The 14,057-nt window shown below is 39.8% G+C and overlaps 2 protein-coding genes across 2 annotated transcripts in view; one reads left to right on the top strand and one right to left on the bottom strand.

Moving 5' to 3' along the window:
- FAM227B (family with sequence similarity 227 member B) overlaps positions 1-14,057 on the bottom strand; it is a 161,989-nt gene that overhangs the window by 30,014 nt on the left and 117,918 nt on the right. The window lies entirely within an intron of this gene.
- The window catches only part of FGF7 (fibroblast growth factor 7), a 94,838-nt gene continuing 85,571 nt past the window's right edge, over positions 4,791-14,057 (top strand). Inside the window, exon 1 of the mRNA XM_075069647.1 lies at positions 4,791-4,996. The gene's annotated coding sequence lies outside the window, so the exon portion shown is untranslated. The remainder of the gene's footprint in view (positions 4,997-14,057) is intronic.

Below are 14,057 nucleotides of genomic sequence, written 5' to 3' on the forward strand. Positions count from 1 at the left end.
AAAGGCCAAAACAGCAAGCACACTCAAGAGGAAGAGGGGGAAATGGAAAGAAAGAATATCAAACACGTTAAAAAGACAGATTTACTAAATAGAAGGGAGAGAAAACAGTACAATAACTCACTTAATGTTGTAGTTATGTTCCTGAAAAATATGACTTTAAGCAAAACAACGTAAAGCAAATCCAATTTCTCCATAAGAATTAATGTAAATAGGGGAGGTTAGGTTCCAGGGAAATTTTTTTCACCAGACAAAAAACTACACACACACACATGCAATAAGTTTTAAACAAACAGTTTAATACCCTACACAGCAATGATGATTGTGAAGCTTGATTGAGGTGGTGAAGTTAGAGGGTGGAAGAGGGTGGGATATTTCCCAGGGAATGCCTTACTGCTAAATGATGAACTAGCATTTGGCTGAGCCCTTAAGGGTTAACACGTTGTTGTTAATGTAACCTCACACTTTACATGGCAGCACGAATGGAGGGAGGGGAGACAGCATGTCAGGTAGAGACAGAGACACACACCCTGTGTGTGGGGGAGAGAGATGCGCATTTCCCCTCTAAGTACATGGACCCCACTCTAATTACATTGCCTTTTTAAGTATATCAGTAAGTTGAGACAGCAGCTGCGGCCAGCAAGCTCTCTCCATCCTGAGCCTTGTCATGTACCCACCCTGCTCTATATGGAGAAGGGGTAAGCGAGGGGCAGGAGCAGGGGGAGGGGGATACCCTGACATTAGCCCCCTCTTTCCCTCCCCCACCCAGCAAGCAGGAGGCTCCCATGAGCTGCTCCAAGGCAGAGGGCAGGAGCAGCACATGGCAGTGGGGGGACGGACAGTTGAACTGCCAGCAACTGATAGCCTGCTGGGTGGTTGCCTCACAGGGAACTTTCGGGAGCAGGGGGGCTGATGGGGGGCTGCCAGTCCACCCTGGTTCCAAGCCCCTAGCAGCTAGCTCCAATGGGCTGCTCTTTCTGCAGACAGTGGACAAAGTGAGCAACTGCCAAACAACGTTATAAGGGAGCATTGCACAACTTTAAACGAGGATGTTTCCTAATTGATCAGCAGTGTAATAATGAAACAACCTTAACCGGGACGACTTTAAGTGAGGAGTTACTGTATAGGGAAAGTATACAGCAGAAGAGAGACAGACACTAAAACTGAGGAACAAACAGATACTTAAGTATGAGGAAATTAATTCAATATAAGAAACAAGAGACATCATGAAGGCAATTAGTTTTACTTTTACTGAAATACTGTACAGTAATAAAAAAAGACAAAAACACCTTTGACTCCTCCTCAAACCCTCCCCTTCCCCATGTCTCTTTCCACAGAGAATCTTTCCAATTTATTCCAAGAGACTTAACAAAATACATCATGACATCTCCCCTCCTCCTCCCCTCATGTCATAGATGTAGATGTTTCTTGTCTGCTCTTCTCCTCCACTTGTCCCATTCCATTTACTGATCTTCCTCATATTAAGTCTCAGCCCCTCCCTTGTCCTTAACCTCTGACTTGCCTCTGATTCTTTCCCCTCACAATATAAACATGTTTTAGTTACTCCCATCATAACAGTTATACCCCTCTTACCTTTAAACTCATTGAACATGCAGTTACAATTGCTGGCTGGAGTTTCTCGCCTCTATTTCATTTAGACCCTCTCCAGTTCAGCTTCCACACCTTGCACTCCACTGAAACTGCTATTGCTAAAATCTTTAATGACCTCTTCCTAATCAAAGCCTAGAACCAGTACTTCATTCTCATTCACCTTGATATGACAGCTACCTTCAACACCATAATCTATGCTCCTCTTCTTGAAATCATGTCCTCCCTTAGCTTCTATGACTGGCCTTTCCTGGTTTCGCTTCCTACCTTTCTAATTGTTCCTTCAGATCATCCTCCTCATCCCCCCTCCAGCCTTCTGTGGAGCTCAGTTCTTGGTCCACTTCTCTTTCCCCTCTACTACTAATCACTGGGCAATCTCATCTTTAAACTCAAATTCAACTATGTCTATGCTAACAACTCCCAGATCTCACTCTCTCCCCTAGTCCTGTCCCCTTCTTTCCAAACTAAAAATGTGGCCTGTCTCTCTGACATCCCCTCATGAATGTCAAGTTATCATTTCAAGCTTGCCATGACTAAAACATAGCTCTTAAATCCCCTCCCTCAACCTTCCCCAGTACCTCCTTTCTTGATCACTGTGGACAATCTCATTGTGCTCCTTAACACTGAGGTCTGTAACCTGAGTGCCATCTTTGATTCAGACCTCTTTCTAGGTCCTCACATCCAGACTATGTTTAAAATCTACAGAGTCTTTCTGCGTAATATCTGTAAGATATGGACTTTCCTATTCATCCACATAACTAAAAAACTCTCATCCAGGCTCTCATCATCTCACATCTCACTTACAGCAACATCCTTTCCTCTGGCCTTGACTAATACAATAGTGGCCTGCTCATATCCATTCAGAATGCTGCTGCAAAGATCATCTTCCTAGCCCATTACTTCGACCATGTCATCCCCCTCTTTTCATCCCACCACTGGCTTCACATCAAACATAAGCTACTTTAAGGCTCTTTACAGTTTATTCCCACTCCACCTATCACCTCTCATTCACTAATAAGATGTCATTTCTTGCCTCCGATTGTCCCATGATGCCAGCTTCCATCACCCAATCGTTAAAATTTCAAAAGGACCTTCATGCTTTTCCTCATGCTGTCCCCTTATGCTTGGGAGGAGCTCCTCCATAAACATTTGCAAAACGGATGCATTATCCCCCTTCAAAATCCTACTCAAAACTCTCATTTTCCATCATACCTACAAAAATCTTGATAATTGTTAGGCTATTGGAGTGTTGACACCACAGCCTATCATGCTGACTAATATTGCCTTGTTGTTTCCTTGTACTCTGCCATCTGTCTGTATCCATCTATTGTCTCTTATCTTATACTTAGCTCGCAAGCTCTTTGGGACAGGGACTGTTTTTTTGTTCTGTCTTTATATAGTGCCTACCTGTCCTGGTCCATGACTAGGGTTCTTAGGAACTACCATAATACAAATAATAATAATCAGCTATACAAAATTAAATATAGAAAGGGTTTTAAATCTAGACCCTCTAACCCCTTAGCTGTCTTGTCACCCTTCTTTCTATTTTAGGAATGTTGACAGATGCAGCCAAAAAAATCAAACACAGGTTACAGCTCACTCCTTTAGTGTAGAAACCCATCGTGCTTCTTCCTGGCCCATTAATTTTCACAGCAAAAGAGAGCTACAGCTCTAGAGCAACCATTTAAAAAATAGTCCAGACATGCTGTAAGACCTAACTACTATTCCTCTCAAAAAAATGGCTGTTGGGCTCTTCCCCCACCACCCTTTCTGCTTTTTGTCTTTTCCAGACGCCATGTGTGCAAAAGATATGGAAAATGCCTGTGTTATTTTATGAATATTATGCATACAAATGTTAGTTTGATTGTTACTCTGCTGGCTGCTATATGGTGACAAAGGATGGATTCAGCCACAAGATGAGTAGTAGAGTTGCGTCAGAAATTTTCTGAAGGAAAAAGCAGATTCTTTGAAAGCAATTTTTTTTTTTAAGAAACCTGCCAATTTTGACTAATCTTCCAAAGAAACCTATCAGGCAGGTGTCAAAATTTACCCATCAGGCACACAGTGGAAACCTGCCCGCCCAGCTCCTTAGCAGCCTGCCTGTAGGACTGCCTAGGAATTCAGACCCCAGGGTTCCTAGGCACTGTGGGTCTAGGGTCTGCCCAATGGCCAGGATCCCCAGGGTTTACAGACTACCAGGCCAGCTGATTCACAGGGCTGCCCAACTCTTAAGCTGGGGACCTAGTTGACAGGCAGTGCTGGAAGCCCGGTCTCTAGATGGGGATCTCAAGGTTTAGACTGCTGGCTCTGTGACAGGGAGCCTGGAAGCCCTGAGAGCAAGGCCGGCTCCGGGATTTTTGCTGCCCGAAGCGACAGGGGAAAAAAAAGCCATGATTGTGATCGGCGGCACTTCGGTGGCACCTCCACTGTGCCACTTTCTTGTTCAGTGGCAGTTCGGCGGCAGGCCCTTCCCTCCAAGAGGGACCGAGGGACCAGCCACCGAAGAGCCGGATGTGCTGCCCCTTCCCCTTGGCCGCCCCAAGCATCTGCTTTCTGCGCTGGTGCCTGGATCCATCCCTGCCTGAGAGCTCACTTGAGCCGGGATTTTCAGGGCATCCAGACTCCTGGCTCTGGAAGTCCTGGCACAGGTTTCCAGGATCCACAGCTCATAGTCAGTCCTGCCATATGGACTAACCCTGGACCAGAGACTCCAGGGCTTCCAGATTTCTGGGTCAGCTGGCTCATTGGGCTGCCTGACTCCTACAGCTTTTGGAGCCAGCCGCCCCAGTAGTCAGGGAGCCCTGTTAAACAGGAACAAGGCACTCTTATTCCAGAATTGAAAAAATGTCTACACATGGCGTTAATCAAGAATAATCACGAATCATTCCATGTGTAGGCAAAGTCTAATTCTTATATGTTTATTAGCAGAATCGTTAATTAAATTCTTATTGCAGACCATTTGATGACAAAGGGGTTGACAGATGCAATTGAGGACAGAATTTAGCCCACAGAACATTTTATTACTGGCTCCTGAAGCAGCAGTAGCATTAGCACAGCTTGATTTTTAGCTCAAGTTGAGTTTGCAGAGAAAGCAGTTAGAAAAAGTTTACTTGCAAACTAAGCAAAGTTGATCTGGAAGTCATTAAGAGATAATAATTATAGACATCCGCCACGATGCCATATTTACAGTCACTTTTCAGAGTAGAGCTGTAGTTTTACAACAAGTTGTTCTGTAAAGAAGCATCTTGCAGGCTCTCTTTTATTTGATTACCCATTTATTCCTGAGGATTTAGCACTTTCTCTTCAACAGGATTCGTTTTCTAACAAGGATGATAGAAGTGGAGTGAAGTGGAAAAATGAGGAAGAAGAAAAGCAATAGAAACACACAGTAGTAAGTATCAACTTTTTAAATATATTATATGGGTTCTTGGATGCAAAATTTGTTATGATAAAACAAAGACATAAACCACTATAAACATTTGCTGCATTTAATGCAGATAATGTGTGGAGATTATCACAGTAACTATTTGATTTTGTTGCATTATCCCACATCTTGAATTTATAGCATCAGGGGTTGGGGAAAGAAAGGGAGGAAGCAGATGTGTCAAAATATACAAAGTAAATATCCTTAAATCAAACTCTAATAATTTCTCAAGAAGCATTTTCTTACTTCGCCTATCTGTAAACATAGACTATTATCAATTCAAAGTATTTTTCATCAGTCTGTGCATTTATGGTGAAATTGACATGTAGTGACATGTGCAGATACAAATCTAACCCTTCCAAGTCTATTTATCAGACATGCATATAAGAGTTTTTGGTTTGCCATGTCATTACATTTACTGAAACAATCTTCTATGTACTTAACATTCTTAGCAAAATAGTGAAGAGTACAGTGTCTAGTATCTGGTTTTAAAAGAATTCTGAATCTTGTCATGTTAATTTTGAATTACCTGAAATGTATTAAGGCTTAATGCTGCCATTAACAGTATTATAGGATTATTACAATTATTTCAAACTTTTTCCACCTCTGTTGTATGTCTCCCTCGTAGGTCTGGCTAATAAAAACCTTACACAAGCAAAATTCCCAATGAAGTCAACTAGTGCTTTGCTTGGATAAGGATCCTTAAAACACCTTAAGCATAATAGATGAAATCCTAGCCCTACTGAAGTCTGTGGGAGTTTTGCCATTGACTTCAATGAGGCCAGAATTTCACCCCTAAGTCACCTAGATCTGCTCTGTGAAGAGTTAATGAAATACGGTGTTGAACTGGCATGTGTAAATGGCGATAAGACTAAGATGTTTTTGCAAGAGTTTGTATGTCTTTTGAGAATCTAGGTGTTAAGTTTACATACATAAGTTGACTGCATGTAAACCATTTTGGTCCAGACATCAACACACAAGTACAATTTTATTTCAAAGTCACAACTTGGTTTAGTTTAATTAGTTTAATTACTGTAATTCTTTTCTGCAGATATACAATCTTTACCTTCTTCCTGCTTGATTGCATGTCTGTTACTTCCAAAGTACTTTCAATCATTTTTAAAAGAAAGAAAACCCTTTGAACTTAAGATGCAAGTCCATTAAATTGGATACACAAAGTTTTCACATAAAAGCTAATTAGAAACCACACTGTAAGGTTTTCTTTAACATTTTGACGCCTTTCAAAGAGTCCCTACCCTCACCCCCCATTGTGAATCTAACCAGACATCCCTTTTGGAGGAGTTTCTTTTTGCATGTTAATGAATACTTCACCCTAGGTGTTCCTTGTCTGTCCTGGCTAAATACAGATTTGAAAATTAAAATTAATACAAGGTACATATGTATTGACCAGACCACTGTAGCCGATACAATTCATATTGAACAGCCAGATGCCAAGTGTCATAAAGACCATTAAAGCATATATTTCATGCAGTTAAAATAATCATAGTGCTCTTGCAGGAAGTTTGTTCCATCACAAGAAAGCAATAGACTATATAGTTAAATGGTGGAGAGGAGAATAGTGAACAACTGAGTGACATAAGTAAGAGAAGTCAAAAAGTGGCATTTTACTAGAGAGTTAAAATGGAATGTTGAGAATTCATCAAGGAATAATATCCTAAAACTGTTTATACTGGCAAAAGCCCCTTACATCATTTAAAAGAAAAATACCGTACAACTTCCTAGTTGTACAGCTTCATTGTGTCAACTGCACAATGTGGTAAAATAATCAACCACAAAGGGCATAGCTAGGCAAAATGACCTACTGCCCTATGATAAGCAAACAGGAAAGAGCAAAATAGTGAATTATTTAAGGTGATCTACAGGAAAAAAGAAAATTAAATTTTGCCATGGTGTCTTCAATATCAGTGCAACACAAACCTATCAGATCACTAAACAAGATGCATAACTCTCGAAAAGCAGAAGTAGATAGAAGTAGGCTCTCAGTTTAGAAAATATTAGAAAAGCAGGTTGTAGTAATTTTCACTGTAATAGTTATAGAAATCAAAGAGGAAATACCTGAGAAGGTACAGGCAATATGAGTAAAAGTAAAGTATTAGCCCTCAAATAAGAATCTAAAAAGAAAATAATAAATATCAGCTCATTTCCTGAACAAAATTTTTAAAAAAATTCTGAAGCAACTTTGGAGCCCTTTAACTTCCCTTTTTGGGGGGGCGGGGGGCACAAAAAAAAAGGCAGAAAAAGCCGATAAAAAGGACCAGGAGAGTAGAGCAACTCAGGTCCATATCTGTTTTCCAGGGCTCACATACACATCTCCCCTGCTGTACCCTTCCTTTACTCAGTATGTTAATTTTGCATCTAATTGATTAAAAAAATAAACCTTGTAACATTCATAATTTTGTCTAGGAAAGTTAAAGAAAAATTGCAGATACATGCACTACATCAATTTCATAAACAGGCGTCATCTTATGGTGAGGCAAACACCTCCCTATGGGATTTGCATAGTATTCAATTCACGAAGAATTGCATTTCTATATCAGTTGAATAGTAGAACTCACATCCTTGCTGAAGGGAACTGTCAAATCATAACCTGTTCTTCCCGCTACATTGGCTGCATTGTTTCCACAGCTGCTGCTGCTGCCACTCCTATAGAGAGAAGGATCAATTCCCTACAATGGCGCTTTTAAAATTTTTTATTGACAGATCATGTGTGTCTTAAAGGCTTGTTTCATTCTAGAAGTAATATACGGATAAAAGTCACAGAACTAAAAGCTCACAATGAGCTTTGAAAAGGAATTCTGCTACAAAAAAAAACAAACAAAAAAACCTTCCACAAAGTCCTGTTAGACACTCAAATGAAAGGATCATGGTAGAACCAATAAAGAGGTGTCCAGAATCCCACAACATTTTGTCAACTACCTGAAGGAAGGGTACTACATCACTGCATTCAAATATTTCTTTTCAGCCTCATGCTATGCATCTTGTCTAAGCCACTGCCCAAATGAGAGAATAAATATTGGATCAGCCCCCTGAGGACAAGAGCATCAGATTGTTGTTTGTCTGCTCAGTTTACGAGCATGGTAGCAGATTTTAGGGCAGCTGAGCTACTGAGATTCAACTATAAATACAAGATTTGCCAGTTCTGAATGCAAGTCAAGGAAACTGATCCTACTTAGTGACATGGAATACCTGCTGAGTGTTATTGCCTTTTCTAGAACTTCTAGAACTTTTATTAGAAGTAGATATTTTGTTTCCACTTCTTTGTAGCCCTCCACCCAAGTTTAACATAGGAGTATGCACTGTGCTTAAAGGGATTTTCTTCTAGAGCAGATTTTTTTTTATGTGAAAAATTATTTCAGTTTCAGCAGTAGTTCCTTTCTCCCTCCTCTACCTTCTTCCCCATAATTAAAGCATTCTGTTGCTTTTACAGCTATATAATGCTATGAGAGTTGTCTGGCAGATTTTTTTTTAGGAGCATGCTTTATGGGTTTTCAGTCATGGCAGCAGTCTGTGCTTTCAAAAGAATCATCACTGGTGAGATGCTGTCCAATGTGTTGAACAAACTGTTAAGAGTGGTGTCTGTTTAGGAGAAGTAGGTGTGGACATAGAAAAAAAAATCTCTGCATCATATGATGCCCTCAAAAACCACTGAAAACATATGCAGTATAATTTACAGATGACATGGGTAAGAGTAAAATGTACTCATTACTTCTGCAAATATGTAAATAGCCTACAGCTGTTTGCCTTGATTGAAATATTTTCATCCCACAAGTAATATCATTAATGATAATTTGAAGCATTACGTAAAGTCTGTGGTTAGCATCTAGTGCTTTGGATCAATTGCTTCTGGTGAGCGAATGATGGGGATAGGGTTTCCTCTTCTTTCATTGTTATAATTTCACATCACTAGAAGTGTCAGTCCACATGAAAGCAAAGCAATGATATGGAAATGTGCTGAAACAGCTGTGTGTTATCCCCTTAGGATGTGTCACTAAAGAGAATGTTAATGAATCTGGTTGTCTCTTTCTATGCATTTTTTATATTTTATGTCAACATGGACAGGAAGACCAAGTCTAATGTGTATTGAGACAGAATGGTATAATTCCTTGGTAGCTGAATTTTTAATGGGTCCTTGTGACCCAAAGACTTTCCTCATGGATGACGCTCTGAAATGGAGCTCAGAGACAAGACGAACAGGCCACCCAGAAAGAATGACTGTCTCTGTTGGCCTCCAGAATATTTTTCCAGTTTTTGTAGCGCTAGGTAATAATTGGATCAGTATTCTGCTTTCACATCTGCTGCTGGTTGAGATCTCTGACTCTAGTTTTTCCAACTGCAATCTGACATTCATTCTGAATGTTATTAATTCCCAGGAGTTAACGTCAGACCGATAGAGAAAATGATCTGGTTTTCTCTTATCTTCCAGTGTTTAATATCAGTTCTGGATAGAAACAGCTGGAAACAATATCATATTTGCTACAATAAATTTTCAGAGGAATTTGATGAAAATATTTCACATCTACAAAAAGCCAACTTAGAAAAATGGTCATATAAAGCTGTCTAGCTATTTAGAGAAAGAGACATGAGCAAAGGGTTACTGTGTAATTAGGTTAAAGGGCATAGTTAGGTATACATTGGCATCTCTTCTAAATCATAGGGAGACTTAGGTAGAGATGAACCCAGCATTGTTCCCAAACATTGAGAAATTTTGAGAAAAATTGGGTCATCCAAAATTTATACTCTGTGGATTAATTTTTGAGTGGAATCCTTGTGGAGTTAGAGGAGGAGTGTGCACATAGAGATGATGCACAGTGTGGTATGTCCCATACTCCTTCCCTTCAGCTCATCTCCTCAGCCACAGATTTGTATCCTGATGGAAGAGTGTCTACAGGATCCAAAAGGGTTGATGCCATAGAAGCAGCACATTCCTAATACTGCAGCCTCCTGCCAGAGGTCTGCCAGTTTTCCTTCCCTTTTCATTATGTGGGCCAGAATGAAGATTTGATAAGACTTTTAAATAAAAATACAGAACTGGGACTAGAACCCAAAATTCTGACTTCCAGTCAACTGTTCCACTCACTTCATGTTATCTTGTACATACAGCACTACAATTAGAACTATAATGTCTGCATAGCATACAGATTTCAAATGCTTTACAACTATTAAATATCATCAACTCCATAAAAGTAAAGAATATGATAGGGAATACATTACAAACCATTTAAATGTATGCATGTATGTATGAACAGAGCAGCAGGAGTTTCAGAGTGCATAGTAATGCTCCATAATGGTTTGAAACAGAAAGTAAAGACTATTCAAATAAAAGTGTATGGCAAATGTAGGCCCTACTGTAACTACCTGAGTAGGAATTTGACCAGAACCATTAGAGTTAACATCCCTTATCTGATAAATTTCATGCAACTTTTTAATAACCAAAAATTGTAAAGATCTGTTTAACGTCTCCTCAAAAGCAGCAGTGTCATCCAAAGAAAGAAAATTCAGTGTTAGAGGTGAAAATACATCCTCAATCTATTCCAGGGGATAAATATTTCATGCAAATCCTGTCGCTGGGTCAGGGGCATCTCTAGGCATTTTGCCGCCCCAAGCACGCGGCAGCTTGCCTGCGGAGGGTCCGCTGGTCCCATGGCTTCGGCAGACCTTCTGCAGGAGCGAAGTCGCAGGACCAGCAGACCCTATGCAGGCAAGCCGCCAAAGGCAGCCTGCCTGCTGCCCTCGTGGCAACCAGCAGAGCACCCCCAGTGGCTTGCTGCCCCAGGCATGCGGTTGGTGTGCTGGGGGCTGGAGCCGCCCCTGCACTGGGTAGTCTTTGGCAGGAGCGGTGCCAGGGTTTCTGGTGCCCTAGGCAGAATTCGGGGGGTGGCATTTTGTGCGCTCCCCATGGGTCGCGTGGGAGCTTCCGGTTCCACTCCCATTGCGCCACCGAAAAAGGACCCTCTGCCGAAATGCCGCAGGCGACAGTCATCGTCATTGAGCTACTCAATTGCCTGCCGCTGTTTTCCGTGGCACTTCGGCAGAAGGTCCTTCTTTGGTGGCAAGATGGGAGCGGAACTGGAAGCTCCCATGTGCCCCATGGGGAGCGCACAAAATGCCGCCCCCTGAATCCTGGCGCCCTAGGCAACCGCCTAGGGTCGCCTAATGGAAGCGCTAGCCCTGGTCTTTGGGCTTGATCCTGCAAGCCTCCTTCATGTGCAACTTCCATTTCAGTGAGAGTTGAGGACATGGAAGTTCAAACCCTCAATTTGCTATAAAATGTAGGATATAGATTAAGTGCATTGTTTTAAACTTTATTCAGCCGTTTCTTGTTTTCCTGGTTTTAAGTCAGGGATTTAGTATACAGAAAGTTATCTTGTGTTAAACTTACAACATGTCAAGAAATACTCACAAGTTACAATATGTCATATAAAAAGAAACACTGAAAGTGTGGTTTTATTTGAAATTGTGAATTTTAAAAATTAAGTATAACAAAAATTTCACAATTTTTCCATTCTGACAATATTTTTCTTTTTACAAGAAGAAACAAAATGAGTACAATCATGTGGAGACAGCAAGTTATGCAAATAGAAATTCCAGTTAGGGGGCATATGTTTTCAGATAGATCACATGGCAGATGGACAAAAATATTATATATCTTTCCTATAAAGACCTATAGAACAAGATTTATATATCAGAAGATACAATATTGCTTTGTGACGTCAGTTAAGAAGTTAATTCCAGAATATTTAGAAGATCTACAGCAGTAGATTTTGGGGAAAGTTAACTTTTGGATGGCTAATCAAGTCTACTGACCTTTTCAGTGACAAAAAGGCACAAGGATTGAAAGGTAACGTCTGCATGGTGTAGGTATGGTTACATAAAGAAGAGTAAAGTATGTGTTCTGGAGTAACTCTGGATCAGAAATTGGAATTACAAATATTCTAGCTTATATTTATAATGTAATGATTCTATTACTGATATTCTTTATGTTAGCTGGCTAAAGATTTTAACAAACCCAAGACAAATTTGTTAGTGACACAGAGCCCTAAATTAGTCTAGTAGCTGATTTTGATGACAGCTCAAAATAAACCTGTTATCTGATATTCCCCCTCTTTTTCCTAATGTGATGTTGCTTAATTTGAGTCTTGTAGTCGTTCAATATTTAACTGACAATAGCAACTGTATTGGTAGAAAACAGCTGACTCATTTTTAAATCCTGTGGCTCAGATTTTTATGGGTGAGGGTTGAAAAATGCATGTATACAATTTATGCATTCAGATACACATGCAAATAACTAGTTAGGGAAATTCTGCTCGCGGTTACTGTAGTATAAATTTAGAGTTATTCTAGATTTAAATAGCTGTTTCTAAGAGCAGAAATTTATCTTTAAATATCTAACTTGCTTCCATTTCAGTTCAACAAAACCCAAGTCTCCATGACACTACAAAGCCTATCTATTCTCCCAGGTTTGTGTGGGTTCTAGAAAGGGAAGGGAGCTAAGGTTGTGGTTTCTGTTAATTCTGAATGGACAGCCAACAGATAATGAGGAGTTCATGGCTGAAATGGTAAGAAACTTGTATACATTTTTATTGCTCATGTGCTTGTAAGTTTTCTAAAGAGTAAGCAAAAAATGGACTCTAAATATTATACTCCAGCCAAGTTTTTCTACTCTCCAAAACAATAAAACTGAAGCTTAGAGGAATTGAACTATAATTTTAAGGAGCAGATGGTAGAGTGTAGACTGAGTGAGATGAAGCAGAATACATAAAGCGTGCTCTGCATCTTGCTCTGCATCCTTTTCTAGGGACCTACAAAGCACGAAGTGCTCCTTGGGATTCCTGGAATCCCATTGATTTTAGTGGGAGATGAGTAAACTACACACTTTGCAGGAGAGCTCAAAATTTTGTGTGATCAAGCACCCTCGTTTGCTGCTGTTTTGAAGATCTGGTTATATTACCTTGAGACTCATTACACTTGACATACCACACTATCAGTATTGTCTTAAATCAGCAGGCAGTTGGGCACAGCTGTGGAACTTGCTTCTTTTTGAAATCCATTTTACATAACCTCTCTCCTCAAAGTGTTTATAAGAATTAACTCATTTGGTCTCTTGTTCATTACCTTTCCCTCACATCCAATCTTTTATTGGAATACCTTTGCTTTTATCTGCTTGAATGCTCAGATTTACAAAATTACTATATCTTAATTTGTTTGTTTTTATTATGCTGTATCGCAATCTGAGTACACAGGAGAGAGGGAGATGTTTCTTTATAAAGATAATAATGATAGAGCATTAGTTTGTTACAAACGTGGACTTCACAGTTGAAACTGAGATGGAAAACAACAAGCATCCTCATTACTTTCTTATGGCACAGTTCTCAAATTTTTAAGCCAGTGTGTAAATTTAACATGTGAGTACTCCAGCTGAAGTCACAACGACTGTGAAAAGTTAAATACATGCTGATGTAAGTTTCTAGCTTGGGGTCCAATCCTGCAAACACATTAGCTATTTTTTAATTAAAGCATATTACTTGTGCTTTTGTGCATTTCCAACGTGAATAAAAACATGCCATTTGAAAATCCAGGTGAGGAAATTAACTGGCAAAGCTCTTGCCATCTTGGAAATGCTAGTACATCCAACACAGCTTATCATCTATCTGTGGTTGTGATGAATAAAAACTTCACTAGCTCTGTAGCAGCAGGAATAGCCCACCATAGAGAGAACAGGATTTCTTCCTCCTACTCTCCAGTCTGACCATGTTATAAATTATAAAATATTAGCACTAACAAATGCCTTTACCAGATGTTTAACACAATGGGAGCAGTATGCAGAAAGAAACTTGGACTAAAAAATAAGAATAAAGTTCCTTTAAGATTTTATGTTGATGGACCCCTTGAGAGTGTAGTATAAAAGAGAGGCCCTGCTTTTCTCGTTAAATTAATTGCATATAGTATTAATTACTCTCCTAGATTTCTCACAAATTTTTAGTTTATTACTCTTCTCAACAACAAAATG

Source organism: Chelonoidis abingdonii, chromosome 9, assembly GCF_003597395.2.
Source record: "Chelonoidis abingdonii isolate Lonesome George chromosome 9, CheloAbing_2.0, whole genome shotgun sequence".
NCBI classification, from domain to species: Eukaryota; Metazoa; Chordata; order Testudines; family Testudinidae; genus Chelonoidis; species Chelonoidis abingdonii.